This window comes from Trachemys scripta, chromosome 25 (genome assembly GCF_013100865.1).
Source record: "Trachemys scripta elegans isolate TJP31775 chromosome 25, CAS_Tse_1.0, whole genome shotgun sequence".
In the NCBI taxonomy this organism is placed as follows: domain Eukaryota; kingdom Metazoa; phylum Chordata; order Testudines; family Emydidae; genus Trachemys; species Trachemys scripta.
Window position 1 is genome coordinate 4,966,640 of NC_048322.1, and position 23,283 is coordinate 4,989,922.

At 54.3% G+C, this 23,283-nt stretch overlaps 2 protein-coding genes and 3 non-coding genes across 7 annotated transcripts in view; 4 read left to right on the top strand and 1 right to left on the bottom strand.

Annotated features, from left to right (window-relative positions):
• The window catches only part of LOC117869997 (zinc finger protein 883-like), a 929,932-nt gene that overhangs the window by 723,680 nt on the left and 182,969 nt on the right, over positions 1-23,283 (bottom strand). The window lies entirely within an intron of this gene.
• LOC117870029 (zinc finger protein 501-like) overlaps positions 1-23,283 on the top strand; it is a 561,112-nt gene that overhangs the window by 414,919 nt on the left and 122,910 nt on the right. The gene's annotated exons all lie outside the window — the stretch shown is intronic.
• TRNAS-CGA lies at positions 7,115-7,196 on the top strand. The gene has a single exon. It is a non-coding gene; the product is annotated as a tRNA-Ser (tRNA).
• Positions 10,540-10,612, top strand: TRNAF-GAA. Its single transcript has one exon. It is a non-coding gene; the product is annotated as a tRNA-Phe (tRNA).
• On the top strand, positions 12,281-12,362 carry TRNAS-UGA. Its single transcript has one exon. It is a non-coding gene; the product is annotated as a tRNA-Ser (tRNA).

The window sequence follows — 23,283 nt, forward strand, 5'->3', positions numbered from 1 at the left end:
ACACCAGAACATGAAATAAGAACAGAGACAAATCTTGTCAGTGACGACTAATTTCGCAAATGATCTTCCAATTATTAATTTCCACACCGCCCCCAGTGGAGGTCTGGGCACCTCCAGTGTCACTGCTCTGCATTCCCCTTCCCTTTAGAATTGTTCTCGGCCATTCCCAGATGTGGAACATTGGGCAGCTCAGAATGTGACTAGGGACCCCGGCTCCTTCTTGCACCTGCTCTACATTGCTCCACAGCAGCGTCTCCCCCTACAGAGTCACCCCAGCTCTGCAGTGCAGCCCCCCAGGGTTCAGCAGGGCCCCTGGCCAGGACAGTGGGTGCAGCTAACAGCCCGGTGTGCCTGGCAGTGAGGCAGGGGCAGCCCGAGGCTGGAAGCTCTGAGTCAGCTGTAAAGAAGCAACACCCCCCACAAGTCCAGAGATTGAATTCCCCAACGTTAACATCATGACACCCTGTAGAAAAAGCCACACGGGTCAGTTGTTTTGTCACAGGGAGATGCAAAAATCAGGTGACACCAATTTGAGTAAATAAAGTTTAGGAGTTAGTTTTTAAGCTCGCAAAAATATACCAGAGATCCCTCTACATAACACCTCACGGTGAAATATGAACAGAGACAAACCTTGTCAGCAAAGGCTAATTTCCCAAACGCTCCTCAAAATGTTACTAATTCCCACCCGCTCTCCACAGGAGCTCTGTGCAGTGTAACTGTTCTGAGGCAGTTTCCCATTAAATGTTGTTGTGGGACATTCCAGACCTGGATATTTACGAACGACAGAATTTGAAGAGCAAACCTGGCTCCTGGCACCAGGCGGGATTTGAGTGTTTTGTCCCTGTCACTTAGTCTTTGTCAATAGTACAGACACTCCCGGGCCCAGCCAACCAATGAACTCGGGGGAAAGGTTGCAGGAAGCAGAGACCTTAGAAGCAATGCAATAAGAGGCCGTTCATCAGGCAAGGTGGCCGAGCGTTAAAGCAATAGTCTGCTCATCTGATGCCCTTCTTGAGCTGCCTGTTATAAAAGCTGGTTCCCCAGTTCAGTTCCAACGGCTCTGCTAGAAACACCCCCCGGTCCCTGCTCACCCCAGCGAGAGCAAAAGAGAAACCCCCCATGGACACTGCCCTTAGCTTCAGGCTGCTGTCGCAGGGGTGCGGGGATTGATTGTCTGGTGCTGAGGAGGGAGCCAGTACAGCCTCTGGTGTCTGCTCCTAGCATCTGCCCAGCCCAGGCTGTCCGCTGGCCTCAGCTGCTGCCCCTTCATGCTCTGGAGCAGGGGACTCATCACAATTGTTTTGGTGGCGTCAGAGTCCGGCCACCAAGTCTTGCTGGTGGCCACTCTGACCATTTTCCCAAGCCGGAGCCCCACCGCCCCGGGGGTTGAAGCCTGAAGCCAGAGCCCATGGGCTGTAGCCCAGAGCCCGCTGCTGAAGCCCTGTGGCTGGAGCCGGGGAGGGGTGGAGGTGGGAAGGCTGAAGCCCAGAGCCCCGGGGGCTGACGCGAGGATGGGAGGGGCACTGAAGCCCCAAGCCCACTCCTGGAGCCCTGGCAAACTGAAGCCCAAAGTCTTCCCCCAGAGCCTCTCAGCCCCTGGTAGGTGAGTTGGGACCTCACCAGCTGCCTGCGGAGTTGAAGGTTCCTACCCCGTCAAGAACACCCCAGCCCCACATACCTGCAGATGTGCTGCCTGGAGCCCCCAGGAGGCTGGGTGGTACATGATGCCGATCCCCTGCTGCTAGCGCTAGCAAACACCCAGGCAGTGCATCCAGGAGCAACAGCTGGACGCTGCAGAGAGGGGCTGCTGCTTTCCCCCCACCTGCATCTCTGCCCAGGAGTCTGTCCTGGCTGCAGGAAAAGCCCCTGGTGGCTGAATTTGAGAAATGCTGCTCTAGATTCACAAATGCAGGGCCCCAGTGGGGCAGAGGCTGGGGCAGGGCAGCAGTCTGGGTTGGGCTGGGAAGATGTTGGAAGTTCTGGTGCCCAGAGAACCGGCCTGACTCTCTTCTCAGCAGCAAACAAGTCAATTCCATGTAGCTGGAGTTGCATAACTTAGGTCGACTTAGCCCCGTAGTGTAGACCTGCCCTTAGGCTGTCTGCACTTAAAACACGGCTGTAGCACTTTGGAGTAGACAGTCGCTACAGTGATTGGAGGGGTTTTCCCATCGCTGTAGTAGCCAGATTGACAGAAGACTTCTTCCATCCACCCAGCACTATTCATGCCAGGGCTTAGGTCAGCTGAACTACATTGGTTAGGTGGGTGGCTTTTCACACCCGGAGAGACGTCACTACGCCAGTTAAGTGTCCAGAGTACATCAGCCCTTAGATCTCTCTTAGTATTTCAGTGCATTGACCTGTGCGAGGAAAACATCAGCTCACAAACACAGAGACTGAATTCCCCACATTTAATCTCTCTGCATTTTCCTGAAAGTCACAAAATTCAATTCATTCTTGCTAGGAGAGAGAAAAATTAGGTGACACTAAGTTTTAGGCTTGAATAAATAAAGTTATGGGTTTAATTAATATAGTAAAAATTAGGGCTGTCGATTAATCGCAGTTAATTCAAATCTACGATCATAAGCAAAACCCCCACCCCAGAGTACGCAGGGTCCTTCACCTCAGTTTCTCACCTTGCGGTGTGATAGTTCAATCCAATGTTCCTTTAACAGACCCCGTTGCTCTCCTTCCACCGACCCCCACTGCCCTTGGGCAGCAAAGGCCCAGGGGTGGGGGAGGGAGCAGGAAGGCATCGAGCGATACCTCAGCTTCTGCTGCTGCCCCTCCCTCAATGGGCTCTTGGTTTGCCCTGTTCACTCTGTGTCGCTGCTGTTCCACGGCATTGCCCTTCACCCTGGTGCTGAGAGCTCCTGTGTCGCCCCTTCCCCTGCTGCCACCTGCCTGTCTCCTGCAGCCTCTGCGTGACCACGTAGTGGGGTAACCTCGCTGCAAGTGCAGACTGGGCAGCCTCTTTCATTGCAACACCATGGGCGGAGCATGAACCGCGAGCTGGGGGAGACTAACCCCCTGCCCCGCCCCTTCCACCTGAGGGCCCGCCCCTTCTGCAAACCCCACTGGAGCCTAGAGCCTCCCCCGAAACTGCAGCACCCAGCTCCCGCTCCAGGGTAGTGCCCGAGCTCCATTGCGCCCAGCCCCAGAGTGGGCTGCGTAGCCCCAGCCACCTCAGCCCCGGAGCCCCGGGAGGGCGGGTTACACAGCCCTGACTCGACCTGCCATTGACTCGCGCGGCTCTGCGCTCCGTCAGCCGGGGCGGGCCAGGCTGCGGACGTGACTCGGGCTTGGGCAGCATGGCCGCGCTTTCCTGACAAGGCATGAGTCAGGCCAAGAGCTTTGTGAGGTGGGGTGGGGGGCTCAGGGGACAGCACAGGGGGTGAGACCATAGTTTGGGTGCCTGTGGCCCCCACAGTTTTAGGGGGGATCCACAGCTCCTGCCCACAAGGATGACAAAGATTAGCAGGCTATTGTTTTAAACTACTCGGCCACTTTGTGTGGTGGGCTTGTTGTAATTTAACTGTTTCTAAGGTCTCTGCTGTCTGTAACCTTCTCCCTAGTTCATTGGCTGACTGGGGATGGTGGGGGGATGGTTTGGCTTTTGAAAAAACCTTTCTCTGTGGTATGATAAAGGAGTAAGTGACAATAGAAACCCCCACATCATTCTTGGTGCAGGGAGCCGGGTTTGCTGTTCCGATTCTGTATTTCACCAATGTCCAGGTCTGGGAATGTCCAACCAGGGCAATTCTAATGGGAAGATGGACGCAGGGCACTTAACCTGCACAGACGTCCTATGGAGGTGGGGTGGGAATTAATAATATTTTGAGGATCTTTGGGGAAAAAAGGCTTTACTGACAAGGTTTGTCTCTGTTCCTATTTCACCTTGTAGTGTTGTGTCGAGGAATCACTATTTGTTTTTCGATTCTATTAATTAAACTCTAAACATTATTTAATCAATTGTAAACATTAGTGTGACTTGAATTTCCCCTCTTCTAGCCAGAATGAACTGAACTTTATGACTTTTTGGGAAGGGCAGAGATAGTAAATTGGGGGATTTCAATGGCTGCATTTGTGGCTGACTGTTTTACACTCACATCTCAGTGCACAGAGTGAAATACTAAGGCAATGTCTGTACTACAGAATTATGTCAACTGAACGTACACAGTTATTACACCGCTTGGGTGCCTGCACACTTGGCTCCTTGTGCTAAACAACCAGTGGGGCCCCTTGATGATCGTGATACAAAAGGAGCGCTTAAAGACGATAAAGTCATTGCGGAGAAACTAAATGGATTCTTTACTTCAGTCTTCATGGCTGAGGATGTTAGGGAGATTCCCAAACCTGAGCCGGCTTTTGTAGGTGACAAATCTGAGGAACGGTCACAGATTGAAGTGTCACTAGAGGAGGTTTTGAAATTAATTGATAAACTTAACATTGACAAGTCACTGGGACCAGATGGCATTCACACAAGAGTTCTGAAAGAACTCAAATGTGAAGGAAAGAACTCAAATGTGAAGTTGTGGAACTATTAACTAAGGTTTGTAACCTGTCCTTTAAATCGGCTTCTGTACCCAATGATCGGAAGTTAGCTAATGTAATGCCAATGTTTAAAAAGGACTCTAGAGGTGATCCCAGCAATTACAGACCGGTCTAATGTCGGTACCAGGCAAATTAGTCGAAACAATAGTTAAGAATAAAATTGTCAGACACATAGAAAAACATAAACTGTTGAGCAATAGTCAACATGGTTTCTGTAAAAGAAAATCGTGTCTTACTAATCTACTAGAGTTCTTTGAAGGGGTCAACAAACATGTGGACAAGGGGGATCTAGTCGACATAGTGTACTTAGATTTCAGAAAGCCTTTGACAAGGTGCCTCACCAAAGGCTCTTAAATAAAGTAAGTTGTCATGGGATAAAAGGGAAGATCCTTTCATGGATTAAGAACTGGTTAAAAGACCGGGAACAAAGGGTAGGAATTAATGGTATATTCTCAGAATGAAGAGGGGTAACTAGTGGTGTTCCCCAAGGGTCAGTCCTCGGACCAATCCTATTCAACTTATTTATAAATGATCTGGAGAAGGGGATAAACAGTGAGGTGGCAAAGTTTGCAGATGATACTAAACTGCTCAAGATAGTTAAGACCAAAGCAGACTGTGATGAACTTCAAAAAGATCTCACAAAACTAAGTGATTGAGCAACAAAATGTCAAATGAAATTTAATGTGGATAAATGTAAAGTAATGCACATTGGAAAAAATAACCCCAACCATACATACAATATGATGGGGGCTAATGTAGCTACAAGTCAGGAAAAAGATCTTGTAGTCATCGTGGATAGTTCTCTGAAGATGTCTGCGCAGTGTGCAGAGATGGTCAAAAAAGCAAACAGGATGTTAGGGATCATTAAAAAGGGGATAGAGAATAAGACTGAGACTATATTATTGCCCTTATATAAATCCATGGTACGCCCACATCTCGAATACTGCGTACAGATGTGGTCTCCTCATCTAAAAAAAGATAAACTGGCATTAGAAAAGGTTCAGAAAAGGGCAACTAAAATGATTAGGGGTTTGGAATGGGTCCCATATGAGGGGAGATTAAAGAGGCTAGGACTCTTCAGCTTGGAAAAGAGGAGACTAAGGGGGGATATGATAGAGGTATATAAAATCATGAGTGATGTGGAGAAAGTGGATAAGGAAAAGTTATTTACTTATTCCCATAATACAAGAACTAGGGGTCACCAAATGAAATTAATAAGCAGCAGATTTAAAACAAATAAAAGGAAGTTCTTCTTCATGCAGCGCACAGTCAACTTGTGGAACTCCTTACCTGAGGAGGTTGTGAAGGCTAGGACTATAACAGCGTTAAAAAGAGAACTGGATAAATTCATTGTGGTGAAGTCCATTAATGGCTATTAGCCAGGACGGGTAAGGAATGGTGTCCCTAGCCTCTGTTTGTCAGAGGATGGAGAAGGATGGCAGGAGAGAGATCACTTGATCATTACCTGTTAGGTTCACTCCCTCTGGGGCACCTGGCATTGGCCACGGTCGGTAGACAGGATACTGGGCTAGATGGACCTTTGAGCTGACCTGGTACAGCAGTTCTTATGTTCTTATGTTGTGTCAGCAATGCGCTTCCTGGGTCATCTGCCACGAGATCCAGCTAGGTCGGGGTTGTCCTGCGCTCTGTGTGGGGAGGGCTCAGCTGGGAGAAGGGGCAGACTAGGGGAGTTTGTCTCTGATAGATAAGGGCTTTGTCAGCGGGAAGCTGTAGGTCACGTGCTGGGGTGACAGTGGGGTTTCAGCTGGGGCAGCAGCAGCAGGGGAGCATGTGGAGGGGGCGGGGGGTTCACTTGGTAAAAATGAAACTGCCAAACCTCTCCCTCTGCTGGAGCAAAAGCCTCATTTATCTCATCAACTCCCCTCCATGAAAATCTCCACCCCTCCCCCGCGCCGAGACACCCCCTCACTCCCATGGAGATTTGTAATTGTTCTAACGCTTCCTTGGCCTTGTCCAAACAGTTTCCCCAGAAAAATTATCCAGGACATTTCAAATGAGAAAAACAAACCAAACTAAATGAAAACCAGAGACACCCCCACCCCACACAGTTTGGGACTGAATTTTTCTACTGAAATTTGGAGACAATAAAACTCATCCCTCTGTTGGCCAGAAAAAAAACTGGACCTCCCCCGCTGTGTCTGTGCCTTCTGCTACTGAACCACCAATGCGCTAACTCCTCTTGGGAGAGATTTTGCTGCACAATACTGCTGCTATTCCAGTTATTGTCTCCAGGAAACATTTTCCTTAGCCTGGTTCCGTGTGTCACTGGTTTCTCTAGCAAACGTCAGTCCCTGGCCGTGTGGTCCAGACATCCACATTCACATCAAGCTTCCAGTTCAGAATCATTTCCCATTCCCGCTCTGTGGCAGGGGAGACTTTTCAAAGCGCTCTCTGTGCGACTGCAAAGAGAACAAACCCCAAATCCCCCCTGTGCTTTGGGAGCCAGGTTTGCTGTGTGAATTCTGGATTTCAGATGATTTCAAGCCTGGGCATTGTGATTATTTACCAGTTTATCTGGCATCGGGGCATTATTGTGCTCATAGCTGTGATGGCCGAGTGGTTAAGGCGTTGGAGTCGAAATCCAATAGGGTTCCCCTGCGCAGGTTCAAATCCTGCTCACAGCGAGGCCTGTGTTTTAGCCAGTCTCTAACCTGGGCAATTCCTCTGTACAAACCCCTGAAACACTCTCAGTTCTGCCAGTGATCAGCTGTTCAGTGGTGTGCAGGAGGCACTGGAAGAGGTGGGGGAGGGAGAGGAATGGGGCAGGAAAGGGCAGGGCCTGAAGAGACAGGACAGGGGTGGGAGCTTGGGGGAAGGGGTGAGTGAGGGCAGGGCCTGGGGTGGAAAGGTGGGAATCTGTCCTGGGCCCTGCACCCCCTAGGGACGGCCCCAAGGGGAAGCAGTGACTATTACAGTGACAATAAAACGGACCAGCATTACGGGGGAGACTGCAGCAGGACTCACCAGGTCTCTTCTCCCCACCAAGGTGAGCCAGACACTGCTCTCTCCTGGCTCTCATTCTAGCAGCTGGATAAGGAGCCATTTCCCCACAGGAAGTGCATTGAGTGCCCCTGTGGTGCTGGGGGGGCTGGCGCTGCTGCTGGCTGTGGGGGCTGGCAGGGGGGTTGATGTCTGCACAGACTCTCAGCTGCCAAGCCGGAGGGGGCACTTGGAACCTTACCAGACTGGCTCAGTGAAGATGGGAGTTGGACAGAGCAATACAGACGCTCTCCAGGGGCAGCATCCGCCCAGGCAGCCAGGCAATGAGCATTTCCCACAGCCTGGAGCAGATGGGGAGGCGGCAGCTGCTGTTCCAGCTCTTCGGGGACAGGCCCTGTCAGCCAACGGACACTTCTTACTCACCACAGCTAAGGGCGTCGGGTTCCTCTGGTGGGGGTGTTGGTGTCACTAGGCATAGCTACCAGGTAACTCGGGAGAGTGGAAGGCCAAAAGTGCCGATGAATAGGGTTACCATATTTTGAGCCTCCAAAAGGAAGACACTCCACGGGGCCCCGGCCCCGCCCCAGCCACGCCCCTGCCCCAACTCCGCCCCTTCCCCAAAGTCCCCCCCCCAACTCCGCCCCCTCCCCTGCTTCCTGCGAACATTTGATTCACGGGAAGCCTGAAGCAGGTAAGGAGGGTGTGGGGGGAGGAGGCGCGGCCCAGTTTGCCCCCCCCCCCCGGCGTCTCCAGCCTGGGTCGGCTCGGGCCCTGGGGTGCCGGCCCGGGGCCTGGCCGAGCACCCCCGGCCCGCCCAGCACTGCCGGTCCCCGGCCCGGCCCCCAGGCCAAGAACCCCCGGCCCGCCCAGCACTGCCGGTCCCCGGCCCGGCCCCCAGGCCGAGAACCCCCGGCCCGCCCAGCACTGCCGGTCCCCGGCCCGGCCCCCGAGCCCCCGGGCTGGCCCCCCAGGGGCCAAGCCGACCCAGGCTGGAGACACCGGGGGGGGGGGGGGAAACCGGGCCCCCCCCCCCCCCCCCCACCCCCCCCTTNGCACCCCAGGGCCCGAGCCGACCCAGGCTGGAGCCGCTGGGGGGGCCAGCCTGGGCCACGCCTCCTCCCCCCACACCCTCCTTACCTGCTTCAGGCTTCCCGTGAATCAAATGTTCGCGGGAAGCAGGGGAGGGGGCGGAGTTAGGGCGGGGACTTTGGGGAAGGGGAGGAGTTGGGGCAGGGGCGTGGCTGGGGGCGTGGCCGGGGCCCCGTGGAGTGTCCTCCTTTTGGAGGTTCAAAATATGGTAACCCTATGCAGAATCAGTTACCTGCCCAGTCCCAAGGTCTCAGTCACCTGGAGTCTCAGCTCGGGAGTTGCCGTCAGCAGAGTCCGGGGCGATTTCTAGCCGGAGAAGGTCCCCCCCGGCCAGGCACAGAGGGGTTAATGACGGGCTCTCCCCAGCACAGACCCCGCTGGGGGAGCAGCAGCTGCTCAGCTCCCAGGTCACAACGGGGGCAGCAGCGTCTGGTCTCTCAGGAGCTGCCCGGGGTCTGATGATCTCGGTTCTTTGTTCTCCCAGCTCCTGCCTCCTTCCTCCCGGCACCCACCGCTCCTAGCTGCTCCAGCCCCTTCCTGTGCCCTGCAAACCCCACCCGGGCTGCCGCGCTCACTGGGGCTGTCTGCAGGGGATGGAAGCAGCTCCTGCTCCGCTGACACCATCTGCTTAGCCAGGCACTGCAGGGGATGGGGATGGGGATGTGGGGAGAAGAGTCCCTCATGCGCAGAGGCAGAGCTCACAGAGGCTGCATTTCCCAGAGCACCTGGCTCATGCCCCCACCCCCTGCTTTAGGCTGGGCGGGAGAACAAGGGAGGGGCGGAGCGTGATCAGCTGCTGGGTGAGCGCCACGCTGCTGCTGCTCCATTGTGATCACCGCACCGCCGGCCCGGCCCCCGAGCCCCCGGCCCGGCACCGCACCGCCGGCCCGGTCCCCAAGCCCCCAGCTCGGCACCGCTGGCCCCCGGCCCCCTGCCCGGCATCGTATGTCCCGATTTTCCTGGACATGTCCGGCTTTTTGGGATTTCCCCCCGGACGGGGATTTGGAGCCCAAAAAGCCGGACATGTCCGGGAAAATCCGGACGTATGGTAACCCTACCGATGAAGCTCTTCTGCTCTGGGCCTACCTGAACCACAGTGACTCCATCTTGTGAACTTTCACCTACTTCTGTGCTAACGGCTTACATACTGAAGCAGAAATGTAAGGGTCAGCTTTTCTAGCAGGCAGCTGCTGTAAACAGGCCTTGCAAGGCCAAGAGATAAGCAGGCGAAGGGAAAGTTTCTAACATGCACACTGGGTACCTGCTGTAACTGCTAGAGAAGGGATGGGTGGGAGGAGTAAGAGGGAGTAACAGGACAAAGGCTTGCACAGAAACGGCTTGGTTTATAAAAGGGAAAATTTGTTTGTATTTGTTGCACTGGATTTGAGACATGCTGGTCTCCTAGTGCCATTTCAGAGCTCTGAAATAAACTTGGCTTGCTTTCTCCCCTCGGTGTCTTTATTGGTGCCAAGCACACCAGGCGACGAACCCCCTGTTTGCCATCTCAAGGCCTTTTTAGGCAGGCAACAGGGGTGTGGAGCAGCCGTTCCTTTTCCTGTTCGCACTCCTCTGCGGTGTGAAAATCGGGGAGGGGAGGCAGATGCCCCACTTCCCTCCCTAAATGACGCCCAGTGGGGGAAGCCAGGACAACGGGGGGGGGAGGCAAGTGGTGGTCAGACTCTGGCCACCAGGGTCTAGTTTAGATCAGGGTCCAGCTCAACTTCTTCCCCGCGCCACTGGCCCCCAGTCCCCTTGCACCATCAGGTCAACCCGGGAGCTAAGGCAGGAACGGGGCGAGGAAGCAAGTCAAGCTGAGCAAGGCAGGCAAAAGCGAGTCTTGTCTTCCTGTGCCGCTCCCAATGACGTCCTTTTTGTGTGCCACGGCTGCCAAAACATCCCGGACAGAGAAGCAGCAGGCCAAAAAGGCCCCATGCAGCTGCTGAAGTAGCTCAGTTGGGAGAGCGTTAGACTGAAGATCTAAAGGTCCCTGGTTCAATCCCAGGCTTTAGCAGCCCTTTCTTCCCTCTCTGTGCAGGAGTGGTTTGTTCTCTGGGAACACAGCCGCACCTTTAGCTGAGGCAAGTCCCTGATTTTGAGCTCCCCAGCAGGACAACAGAGCGTCGGCTATCGCTCATAGTTGGCCCACCTGACCGTTAACAATGAGCGACCGGAGCTGTCTTTCCCACAGGATTTATTGCTCAAGCCAATATGGCGGGAAGAGAGTGAGGGAGCGTGGCCCTCGGAGAGGTGCCAGAGGACGCGGGGACTGGGGACGAAAGCTCCTGTGCATAGCTGAGCGAGGGCAGTACTGGGGAAGGGGCATCTGTGAAAGTGTCCAGGTGGAGTGGGGCAGGAATTCGGGGGCCCAGGAGGAGGCGCTTGATGTTCAGTGCCTTGGAGCAGCTGGACTTGGACATGGTGGGCGTTCAGGAAATGCACATTACTGACCTTAGGGCAGATCGATGGGCAGAGGGCGATTGGAGGAAGGACCCGTCTTTTTGGACCTCCAGGCCAGGGAAGAACGATGGGGTTGGACTTTTGTTCTTCACATTCGTGGTGCGAGTACAGAGGTGGTGGAGCTTCGACCAGGGAGGACATTAATGGTGGACTTTGTGCTCCGTGGCACTGGTTACCACTATATTAGTGTTTATGGTCCCCAGTTAAGGCATGAAAGGAAAGATCAATGGAAGGAACTGGCTCCCTTCCTCTGGAGCGCACGCTGTTTGGTATTGGGGGGGGGATTTAATTATGTCAGCCGGCCTGAGGACCACTGGTCCCGTTTTCCAACCGCCAGAGGAAACGTTTTTACAATGAGCACTACCTGGCGCAGGTCTGTAGCGAGGCTGGCTTAGAGGACGTGTTTCTCCGTAGTGGAACCAGTGGAGGGCGGGCGGTAGCCTCCTATTCCTCTGACCCGAGCTCACACCAGCTGCAGATGGGGTACACCTTTCTGCGGGGACGGGTCAGGAGTCGCATTGACCGGATTTACGTGAAGGAGAGCACGTCGACAGCCCAGTGCAGGGTGGTGCCAATGGACACTTCGGATCACGCAGCTCTCACCGTGTGCTCAATGTGGGCAATTCCCTGACCCACGGCAGAGGATATTGGAAGCTGAACATCCGGAGCTTGCAAGATAAAGGGGCGGGGCAGCGAGGCCTGGTGCTGTTGGCAGAACGGGAAAGCATCAGAGGTTTCTATGGCAACCAGGGGTTGGTGGGAGTCGGGAGGGAGGAGTTGGCGGCTTTGTTCCGGCGGTCGGGCAAGCACCACAACATTAAAGAAACCAGCGGTGCCAAGTCCTGCAGCGTCGCCTGTGGGATTTCCACAAGAGCATCCAGACAGGGGAGCCAGTCAGCGTGTGACCGTACGACTGGATCAAGCGACAGCTGGCCGAGTTCCGGGAGATGAGGCTACAGCTGGCCGATTTGAGCAGGACCACCGAGTGAAGGGAGGAGCCGCCTCTCCTGACATTTTTGCACCCTGCAGGGAACAGAGACAAAGCAGGGGGATGCGGAGACTCAGGGCAGGATCCGGTAGAGCAAAGAGAACAAACCCCAAACCCTCCCTGTGCTTTGGGAGCCAGGTTTGCTGTGTGAATTCTGGATTTCAGATGATTTCAAGCCTGGGCATTGTGATTATTTACCAGTTTCTCTGGCATTGGGGCATTATTGTGCTCACAGCTGTGATGGCCGAGTGGTTAAGGCGTTGGAGTTGAAATCCAATAGGGTTCCCCTGCGTAGGTTCAAATCCTGCTCACAGCGAGGTTTGTATTTTAGCCCATCTCTAACCCGGGCAATACCTCTCTACAAACCCCTGAGACACTCTCAATTCTCTCCCCACCCCAAATAAATCCTGTTCTGCTCCTTTCATAGAGATCCCAGGGACACTGTGTCCCTGAGGTGTCAGGCAAACTCCCAGCAGCTGAAGCCTCTGCCACTCACCTAGCGCCCCATAGATCACCCATAGCCCTGGCTGCTGCTCCTCTCTCTAGAGTGTGAAAGGAGGCGAGTCAGTGACGCTACGGGGCTGCAGCACCAACTGAAAAAAAAAAAAAAAGGTGTCCAGTTATGGCAGCCAACTCCCCCTCACCCACCTGCCCACTACACAGCTTGTCGACAAGCTCCACCTCTTCCCCTTCAGTGCCTCCCACCTGCCAGGAGGCGCTGGGGAGGGAGGAGCGGAATGGGGCAGGGAGGTGCAGGGCCGGAAGAGATGGGACGGGGTGGGGGTTTGGGGGAAGGGGTGGAGTGGGGGCAGGGCCTGAAGTGGAGCAGGGATCGAGCCCCGCCCCGGGAACTGTCAAAGCCGGCACCTCTGAGTGCAGAAACCTTCCCTGGGGCTGCAAGCCTCAGGCTTTGGGAGAGAGAAATTAGCTGAGACATCGGAGTGTTGGAAACCCTGCAGCCGCCCCCTAAATCAGGGGCCTGTTCCAGCCCTAAGTCTGAGCTACCAGGATCCCTGCCGCAGGGCAGGTGCCACAAGTCTCAGCCTCCCTGTCCCACACATGGCTCTGGGCACCACCAGGAATCGTTTGGCTCCTGGCACACAAGGCAACTTAAAACCTCAGTGTCCCAACAAGGGCTTCAATTCTCGACCCTGATGCTCAACCAACTGAGCTAGTCAGGGGTGGTGGAAGCATCTACCCCTTCCACCACAAGAGCAAGCAGGCAGATATATGCAAGGGGGAAAAAATCCCAGCAACCCCTCCTCTTTTTCTCCACAGCCACTGCCTATCAGCTGGAGTCCTCCTCCTCCTCCCTCCTGCACCTCAGTGCGACTAAATCTCCGCACCTAGACAGCCGGTCCGTCCTCTGCACCCCAATCCCCCGTGCCTAGCCCTCCTGCCAAAGTCCTGCACCTGGCTCCAGAGAAATAAGTCTCACATCTCGCTGAGAACTCAACTTCTTGTGCCCAGAGAGTCTCAGCCCCCCTCAGTAACTGACCCGAGAAACAGTACCCGCCTTTTCTAAAGAAATGTTTCAAGAAAGTTTTCGCCCATGACGGTCTAATGGATACGGTATCTGATTTTGGATCAGGTGATTGTGGGTTCAAGTCCTTTTGCAGTTGGATTTGTACAGGTTTCCCTTTGTGCTGAAAGTCCTGCTCCCTTCAGGGCTGGAACCTCTTCTTAGCCGCTCAGGCCAATGCTCTGGCTTCAGCTAGAGCCCCGGGAAGGAGCTGGGGGTTGGGCGTCACAAAGGGCTGAGTCATGAGCCCCAGGTGCTTCCAGTCTAGCTTTTGCCATTCCTGACTTGCCAAAGAAAATGGGTGGCTGCCCGGGCTAGTGTGTAGAGCAGTTTCCCTCTTCCAAGTGTGCACCTGTCCCTGTGCTTGAGGGGACTTGCTAAATAGCGCCTTGGGAGCCTGCGTGTTTCTCTGCTTCTTGCCAGCTGGGGAAAAGCCTCTTGGGGTAAAATCTCCTGCCCCACTGCAAAAGTGAGCACCTTGAGTGGGAACGGTCAGAGGCCCCACCAGGGGGCTGGTCCTGCTTTCCTAGCATCTTCTGATGTTGGCCACAGAGCATCAGCAGCCGCCCCGCATGCTGGCCTGCAGATGGTCTTCAGTGGGTGTTTGGCATGGCAGGGAGCAGGCTGACCGGGTGTCTTGTTGCCTGTCTGCTGACCACACATAGGCATGCTGCTCCCCTCCTCTGAACAGCCAGAAATGCAGAGTCAGTCTGTGCTTAGAGAGCAGAGACACAGGAGAGTTAATGAGACCGAAAAGACATGAGAGGGTGAGAAAGATGGAGAGAGGACCTATGAAGACAGCACACACTGCAGGGACACGGCCTGGTTAAGGGAGGTGGAGGCAATTGACATGTGCTTGGGAGGATGGCGATGATGGATTGAAGAAATGTTGGATTCAGTGAAAGCTGAGACCAAATGAGGGAAGCTGAATGGCAGCTCCACATCGGGTCATTGTCATCAAACACCCCACCCATGGGCACCTCAAACTGTGCTAGACACAGAGAAAAGGCAAAGAGGGATCCAGTCCTGAATGATCCTCTTCTGGGAGGAGACCCCCTGGATCATTCCCTGGACGTGGGCTGGGAATGGAGTGGAAGGTCCCTCAGCACGAGGCGAGAGAAAGGTCGCAGAGCTAGGGACACTCGGTAACATGAGTGAAAGGGCTTCACACCCTGCAGCAGCAACAGCTGGGGGCTGCAGGCTTGGCCTGAGCTGCATTGGCAGCAGGACAGGAGGCAGGTTAGGACTGAGATCCCTGGGGAATGTCTCCCTCCTCATCTGGTGTTGGTTTAGATTTAAACAATGATGCAGCCTCTGCTCCTGAGTAAAAGCACCAGAACCTTGGTAGAAGTGGGGGAGCCACGAGGCCCTGCCCTTCTCCAAGGCCCCACGTCTTCTCTTCCCCTGGAGGCCCTGCCCCCAGCCAGGACAGAAGCTGAAGCCAGGTCATGGTGAAAGCCACCTAGGGAGCCCAAGCCACTATGGGAAGCTCCAAACCCTCCACCTGCCCTGCGTTAGGGGCCGGGGTGCCGAAGAGCCTGTGGTCATCAGCTGAGGCAGCCAGGAATGCAGCTATAAGTCAACCCAAAGGATGGAAGGCATCTCTAGCTGGACTCTCAAGTTCAATAGCATGGGGTCATCTGGAACAAAGATCTCCCTTGAGCGGGCATGAGTAGCCAGCCAGGAGGGAAAAGAGAGACTTTTGTACAAGTGGGATGCTGAGCAGCAGGGTCTCCATGGCTTTGTAGCAATACGACACAGCTCCGGAAGATCTTACCAGGGATTGCGAGATTCAGAGTCGGGAGGGCTGATCATTAGACCACAGGACCTGCTGGCTCTGGCTTTTCTGCAGAACACCTGTGACCACTAGTATTCATACGGCGACTTGTCCACTGCACTCCTTGGTTCTCTCCAGCTGCTCCCTCCCTCGAGACCCTTTCTCCTCCCGCATCTCTAGTTCTCGTCCCTGCTCTTACCCCCCCACCTTTGTTTTCTCAGGGACGTAGCCCCACATTGCTGTGTTGTCCACTATCCTGTTCAACTTCCAAATCAGCTGGGCCTGGAGCACATTCCCAGGCGGTTCTCCCCTAGGTAGATAGCAGTGATGTCTGGGGTGTCCTCACGGGGAACCAGCTCACAAAAAAAGAGCCAGGAGCTGGTCCCAGCGCATTCCCCATCTGCTGTGTGGAGAGAAAATCGCCTCCAGCCCAAGGCCCAGCTGCAAACCCCTGGCTGAATTACAGGCTGTCTTGGAAGCCCCCTGCACAATGCTGTGCCCACAAATCCATATCCCAGCTGTTGACGTCACCGGGCAGTACCATCACCCTCGGTGACTCAGGAGGGTGGAAAAATCACAAGTGTCAATGAAGCCTTCCTGCACTAGGCCTGAACCAAACTCCTTCCATGTTTAAACTCTAATCGACCTCAAAAGCCAGGTGCAAGTGGAATGTGTAAGCAGCCCGCTATCAGTGGTAACCCCCCTTACCAGTACCAAGGGTAATAATGAGGCCTGCATACCACTGGCTGAAGGAAAGATAGTAAATCAAAGGAAGGGGACAAGATAGTAATTCAAGGAGACTTACTAACGAGTTGAATTTATAGCTGCCAACCTAATCTAACTGCTTAGATGTAATTGCTATTTGCCTAGTAATTGTTACCAGGGATGGGAGGGGTAGAGAGAGAGGGGAATGGGGGGGGTAGAAGGGGAGGGGTAGTGGGGGGGGGATGAGGCTTGACTGCAAAATGTATAAAAAAAAAAAAGCTGTTTCTGTTAACGTGCTTGATTTGAGACGTGCCAGTCTCCTTGCACCGCTTTGAGATCTCAAATAAACTTTGCTTGCTTCTCCACCTGGTGTGTTCATTGACGCGAAGCACACCGGGCAACGAACCCACTGTTGCTGTCCTCGAGCACACCTGTGCTGGCAACACAGCCACAGGTGTGCTTCAATACAATCTAAATGAGAGCCATGGGGAAGGAAGCAGACAGGGTTAAAACCTGTGGTGCTTATGGCCCAGCTCATGCATTGGCCTCCCCTCAGGCAGGGGACTTATAGGCCCTATATCACCTGCACCCTATAGCCTGGATCTCTGACGCCCCTAGACCCAACTGGGCAGCCGCTGTTGCAGTCCCTCTACGGAAGGAGTGGGAGCCATACTCTCCAGTGGCAATATTTCCGAGGTGGATACAGACTCTATGACTCAGGAAGACTGGGGCTTGGCTCTGCATCTCCCCTATCAGGGAGAACAGAGGCTGAGGGGGGCACAAGAAGGGCAAAAGGTGACAAACAGGAACAAGAGAGATTTTCTTCTTGTTGCAATTCATCAAAATCTCATCCCTGAAAAGCTCCAGCCGGGGGGAAGCTCAGCCCACAACACACTCAGTGAGCTACATGGATCATCCTGCCCCAGGACTGAGGGTTGTTAGAATAGAGATATTCAGGCTGCCTGTACAGGCCTAGACTTGAAGATCTTAGGTGTATTTTTATCACTTAGCTAGTGACAGGGTATAAAACAAAGAACCAAAATCACAGTCTGCCTGTGTCTGGGCCTTGTCTCACTAGGAGAGTCTGAGGCCTTGTTCTTAGGCTAAGGCCTTTGGCTAAGCAGCAGGGGCAGCCATAAGCTAGGAAGGAAATGGTCACATCCTCACATCCCAAACCAGTCACACTGAAATAAGGTGCTATTGGGCTGTTAGGAAGACGATCCTGTCCCGATAGCGCCCATCACTGCCAGATACAGAAACAGACCTTAAGAGAGCATCCGGTCTCAATGGCTGTGGTTGTGAAACCCTCATTTCTGTGTTTTATCTTTATGGCCCCCACTTTTCTATTGTCAGTCTGTCTGGTTCTCTAATTGTTTCTCTCTGCTGTAGAATTAATTTTGCTAAGTGTAAGTTAATTAGGGGAGTGGGATATAATTGGTTAGAGAATTATGTTACAATATGTTAGAATTGGCTAATTAAATTTCAGGAAAATGATTGGTTAAGGTATAGCTGAGAATATTACTGTATAAACTGGGGTCAAACAGGAAGTGGAAGGGGAAATTGGAATCATGTTTGCTAAGGGGGGATGGGAACGGGGAATGGGGAACAGGGACACAGGCAAGGCTCTGCGGTGTCAGAGCTGGGAAGGGGGATGTGGGGTAAACACTCTGCGGTGTCAGAGCTCATAGACTCATGGACTTAAGGTCAGAAGGGACCATTATGATCATCTAGTCTGACCTCCTGCACAACGCAGGCCACAGAATCTCACCCACCCACTCCTGTATCAAACCCCTAACCTATGTCTGAGCTATTGAAGTCCTCAACTCGTTGTTTAAAGACTTCAAGGTGCAGAGAATCCTCCAGCAAGTGACCCGTGTCCCACGCTGCAGAGGAAGGTGAAAAACCTCCAGGGCCTCTGCCAATCTGCCCTGGAGGAAAATTCCTTCCTGACCCCAAATATGGCGATCAACTGAACCCTGAGCATGTGGGCAAGACTCACCAGCCAGCACCCAGGAAAGAATTCTCTGTAGGACAGTAGCGTAGCTAGCGGGGTGCACATTTTCCAAAAGAGGCGCCTAGGGGTTACCATGGTGCCGGGGGCGGGGCCCACACTTCGCTCTGAAGCTTGGCCTGCCGGGCAGGCACTGGGCTCCTGCAGGCAAGGGGGGGCAGCACAGCCGGAGGAGCGAGTGGGGCTCAGAGGCGCTTTCAGTGCAGGAAGCTGTTTGCGTGCTGTGCGCCCTGAGCCTTGGTGAGGTGGGGGCGCTGCGCCCTAGTGCTCGGGCCCCTCCCCAGCTCAGGCAGCAGGGCCCTGGGGTGGTATCTGGTGCCTCCACCGTTGCTGGCGGGAGGGAGAAGCCTCTCAGTCCCTGGGGCCGTCTCAGCGTCCTGGAGTCGAGCCGGTGGGTGGGGAGCCTGGCCATGGTGCCCGGCTCCCAGCTGCAGCGCCCGAGGAGAGCCTAGCGGCGGTGCCCCGGGAGGCGAAGGAGAGCCCCCAGCGCAGGGCAGCGATGCAGCTGGGAACTGTGTGCCGGTGACCATGGTGGGGCGCGGGAGGAGGTGGGAAGCTTGTGGCTGGCCCTGGCGCTGCTCTGCCCGCTGCAGTGGTTCCCTGCAGGGGCTTTCGGCTGCCAGAATCCCCCGCCGCCTCGCACATGGCAGCCCGCAGCGCGGCCGGCGGAGCGAGAGGGGTGCGCCGCACATGGCAGCCCACAGCGCGGCCGGAGGAGCCACGGGGGGGCCACAGGGGCGGCACGGCCGGAGGAGCCATGGAGGGTGGGGGGCGGGGGGACGGCACGGCCGGAGGAGCCAGCCAAGAGGCGGGTGTGGAGCGGCCGGGGGAGGAGCCAAGGGGGCGTGGCCAGAGGAGGAGCCAAGGGGGGGCGCCTTTTTAATGTTTGCTCCTCCTGCTCTTAGAACCTGGCTACGCCACTGCTGTAGGGACATGGGGTAAACGCTCTGCGGTGTCAGAAGTGGGAAGGGAACAATGTGGAACAGACTCTATCGGCGTATAGAGATAAGCCCGACTTGTATGAAGGGTTTTGGAATCTGCTTGCTTGGAAACTTACCCCAGTAAACATCACATTGTCTGTGCTTTGGACTTCTGGTCTTTTGCTGCTTGCTGTCTGCGTGACAAGAACCAGGGAAGTGGGCGGGGCAAGGGAAAGCCCGCTAACAATGGCTGCCTTGCTCCTCTCCTGCCCCAGGCTCAGGGGTCAAAGGATGGGCAGGTCTCTAGGATCCTGGCACAGGGGCTGGTGGGGGAGAAAGGATTGTAGATTCTCACCTGCACTCTGGAGAGGAGGCAATAATTGAAAGGGGCATTCTTGACTCCTCCCCTCCTCAGTGTCCCCTGGGCTGGAATTCTACATTCCACAGGGCCAAACGAGTGGGTGACATTACTTGGTTAATGAAAACCAGTGCTCCAGGTGAAGCTTAAACTCATAACCTCAGCATAACTCCTCTCAGCACTGCCCTATAAGTACTGTGCGCTAACCAATTGTGCTATTGGAGCACCTGTTAATGCCTGTTGTCCCAGGCCCCTAGGTTGATAAAGGCAAGGAGTGACCCCAAAACATTCTCAGTGGAGTTGAGAGCAGGTAGCGACAAGTGTTGGTACTTGGTGGGGTGGATTCTTCTTAAGGCTTCCAGGCACCATTTCACCCTTTTGTTCTTCGCTGTGTAATAACAGAGCTGATTAAGACTCAATGTAGAGTCTTGCTGCCAACAGATCTGAAATCACTGATAACCAGCTCTAAGCATTAGTCCTGCTTTGGGACAGTGTCTCTCATGCAAGAAACTGCCCAGTCTGTGCTAGCAGTGAGGCTCCCTCACTAACAGCTGAAATCAGTGAGAGCTGTGTGAAGTGCAGGGATCCGAGGGTGCTTGAACTGGGGGAACAACACCCCAGGAGGGCTCTGCCTTACCACTTTGTAATGACCGTAAGGGCGAGTGAGGGTGGGGAGGGGGCGGAGAGCAGTGAGCGGGAGGCAGGGTCTTGGGAGGAAGAGGCAGCGTAGGAGCGGGGCCTTGGGGAGAAGGGGTGATGCAGGGGCGTGGCTTCGAGTGGAAGGGATGGGGCCACCGTTCGGGCTCTGGTGGCTCCTACTTTTAGGGAGCCTGCACCGCTCCTGGTGGGACCGCAAGACATCCCAGAGGAGAGAGGGTGGCCAGCAGCGCAGTGACAGGGTGGAACGGCAAGTGACCGGCAATGTGGCCGGACAGCGGAGGGAGAAAGGGGCTTTCCCCCCAGGAGGTGAGAGGTGAACTCTGCAGCTGGAACTCTGGGTTTTCATTGACCCAGGACAGCAGCTGGGAGTGAGGTGCAGTGAAGGGAGGGGCACAGCCAATGAGCTTTTGGTGTCTGGATTTAAGAGCCTGAGGGAAAAGGCCACTGCCCAGCATAATGTGCCCCACCGCCAAAAGGAGCCCCGTGAGTGGGAACGGTAAGAAGCCACACTGGGGGGCTGGCCCTGGTTTCCTAGCACCTTGTGATGCTGGCTGCAGAATGAATGCTGGTCTGTGGGTGGCCTTCAGTGGGGAGTTGGCATTCCAGGGAGCAGGCTGGCCAGGTGTCTTTGTGGCTGCCTACTGGCCACACATAAGCATGGTCCTCCCCTCCTCTTCCCCTCCTGTGTCTTTATTGACATAATCTGGGACCATATAGGACATGGTTGCAACCAAAGTCCTGTAGTGGCACCAAATCTTGTATAAAGGGGGTCAAATGAGGTGTCTAAGACAAGGTTATGGTTTGCTTATTATAGTTATGCTGTCTATATGTGTGTATCAATTTTGTAGTTGAAGTTATGAATATTGGCTCTATACTGTCTGTATTTCAAACTTATGCTATGCTTCTGGGAAACATCCCAGACAAGTTGGTGTTAGTTCTGCCTAGCCTGCTTGATGGCCCATTAAGGACCATCAGCTATACAATTGACCCATTGGGAGAAGGCAAATACGCCTTGCAACTCAGCAAAGTATGCAGGGACTGGCCCCTGTGACTCCAGACTCCATTTTGCTGTAATTTTCCACAGTAAGAACAAAGAGGTGTCCTTACACCTGGAAAAGACTATAAAAGGCTGATGCCTAATCTCCATCTTGTCTTCAATCCTGCTTCATACCTCTGGAGGAACTTTGCTACAAACAGAAGCTCTACACAAAGCACTGAGGACCCATCCCAGGTGGGGGTGCATTCCAGAGACTTGATTTTGAACCTGCAGTTTATTCTATCACTGCTACAAGCCTGAACCAAGAACTTTGCCATTACTGTGTGTAATTGATTCCATTTAACCAGTTCTAGCTCTCAGCGATATCTTTTCCCTTTTATGAATAAACCTTTAGATTTTAGATTCTAAAGGACTGGCAACAGCGTGATTTGTGGGTAAGATCTGATTTGTATATTGACCTGGGTCTGGGGCTTGGTCCTTTGAGATCAAGAGAACCTTTTTTCTTTTAATGGGGTATTGGTTTTCATAACCATTTGTCCCCATAACGAGTGGCACTGATGGTGATACTGGGAAACTGGAGTGTCTAAGGGAATTGCTTGTGTGACTTGTGGTTAGCCAGTGGGGTGAGACCAAAGTCCTCTTTGGCTGGCTGGTTTGGTTTGTCCTAGAGGTGGAAAACCCCCAGCCTAGGGCTGTAACTGCCCTGTTTTAAGCGATTTGTTCTGAACTGGCACTCTCAGTTGGGTCCAGAACCGCATCGTCACACCTCCCTCAGTGCTCTGTGGCTTTTAAGCCTTCCCTTGCAGCTGTCAGCACCAGCCGCCTCTGCTCTAGGTGCCCAGAGGAGGAAAGGTGTGCTGGGCTCCAGCCTGGGACTCTTCCCCCTCCTGCCTAGACCTGACTATGAAGCCTGGCCCTGGCACTGCTTTCTTCAAATGCCGTGTGGGCAAGAGGAAGAGGGTGGCAGCTGCAGGTACAAGGACCAAACTTGTGGGTATCAGGTGAAGCAGCGAGAAACACAACCCTCAGGTCAACCCGCAGGAATCTCTAGCCAGACTGTAAAGTTCTAGAACCCCAACCTATAGTGGCCATCCCGTTGAACTAGCTGGACCAAAGACCTATCTCCAGTGGGTCAGTCACCCAGAAGAAGGGGAAAAACCTCACTCTGGGACATCCAGATACAAGGAAACCAAGCACATTGAGCTCCAGGGCTTTGCAGCAAACCAACATAGCCCTAGGAGGTCCCACTGAGATTTGAACTCAGATTCCAGATTCAAAGTCCTGAGTGCTGCACGTTACACCACGGGACCTGCTGCTGTTTCCTTTTTTGGACCCCTGTGACTCTCAGCTGGCTGACTTGCACTCTGCACTTCTTGCTTCCCACCAGCAGCTTCCTCTCACAGGACTCTCTCTCCTCCTCCAGCGACTATAGTCCTGATCTACCGGATCCGCGGGTCCTGCCCTGAGTCCCCGCATCCCCCTGCTTTGTCTCTGTTCCCTGCAGGGTGCAAAAATGTCAGGAGAGGCGGCTCCTCTCTTCACTCGATGGTCCTGCTCAAATCGGCCAGCTGTAGCCTCATCTCCCGGAACTCAGCCAGCTGTCGCTTGATCCAGTCGTACAGTCACACGCTGACTGGCTCCCCTGTCTGGATGCTCTTGTGGAAATCCCACAGGCGACGCTGCAGGACTTGGCACCGTTGGTTTCTTTAATGTTGTGGTGTTTGCCCGACCGCTGGAACAAAGCCGCCAACTCCTCCCTCCCGACTCCCACCAACTCCTGGTTGCCATAGAACCCTCTGATACTTTCCCGTTCTGCCAAAAGCACCATGCCTCGCTGCCCCGCCCCTTTATCTTGCAAGCTGCGGATGTTCAGCTTCCAATATCCTCTGCCGTGGGTCAGGGAATTGCCCACATTGAGCACACGGTGAGAGCTGCGTGATCCGAAGTGTCCATTGGCACCACCCTGCACCACCCTGTCGACGTGCTCTCCTTCACGTAAATCCGGTCAATGCGACTCCTGGCCCATCCCCACTGAAAGGTGTTCCCCATCTGCAGCTGGTGTGAGCTCGGGTCAGAGGAATAGGAGGCTACCGCCCGCCCAACACTGGTTCCACTACGGAGAAACACGTCCTCTAAGCCAGCCTCGCTACAGACCTGCGCCAGGTAGTGCTCATTGTAAAAACGTTTCCTCTGACGGTTGGAAAACGGGACCAGTGGTCCTCAGGCCGGCTGACACAATTAAATTCCCCCCCCAATACCAAACAGCGTGCGCTCCAGAGGAAGGGAG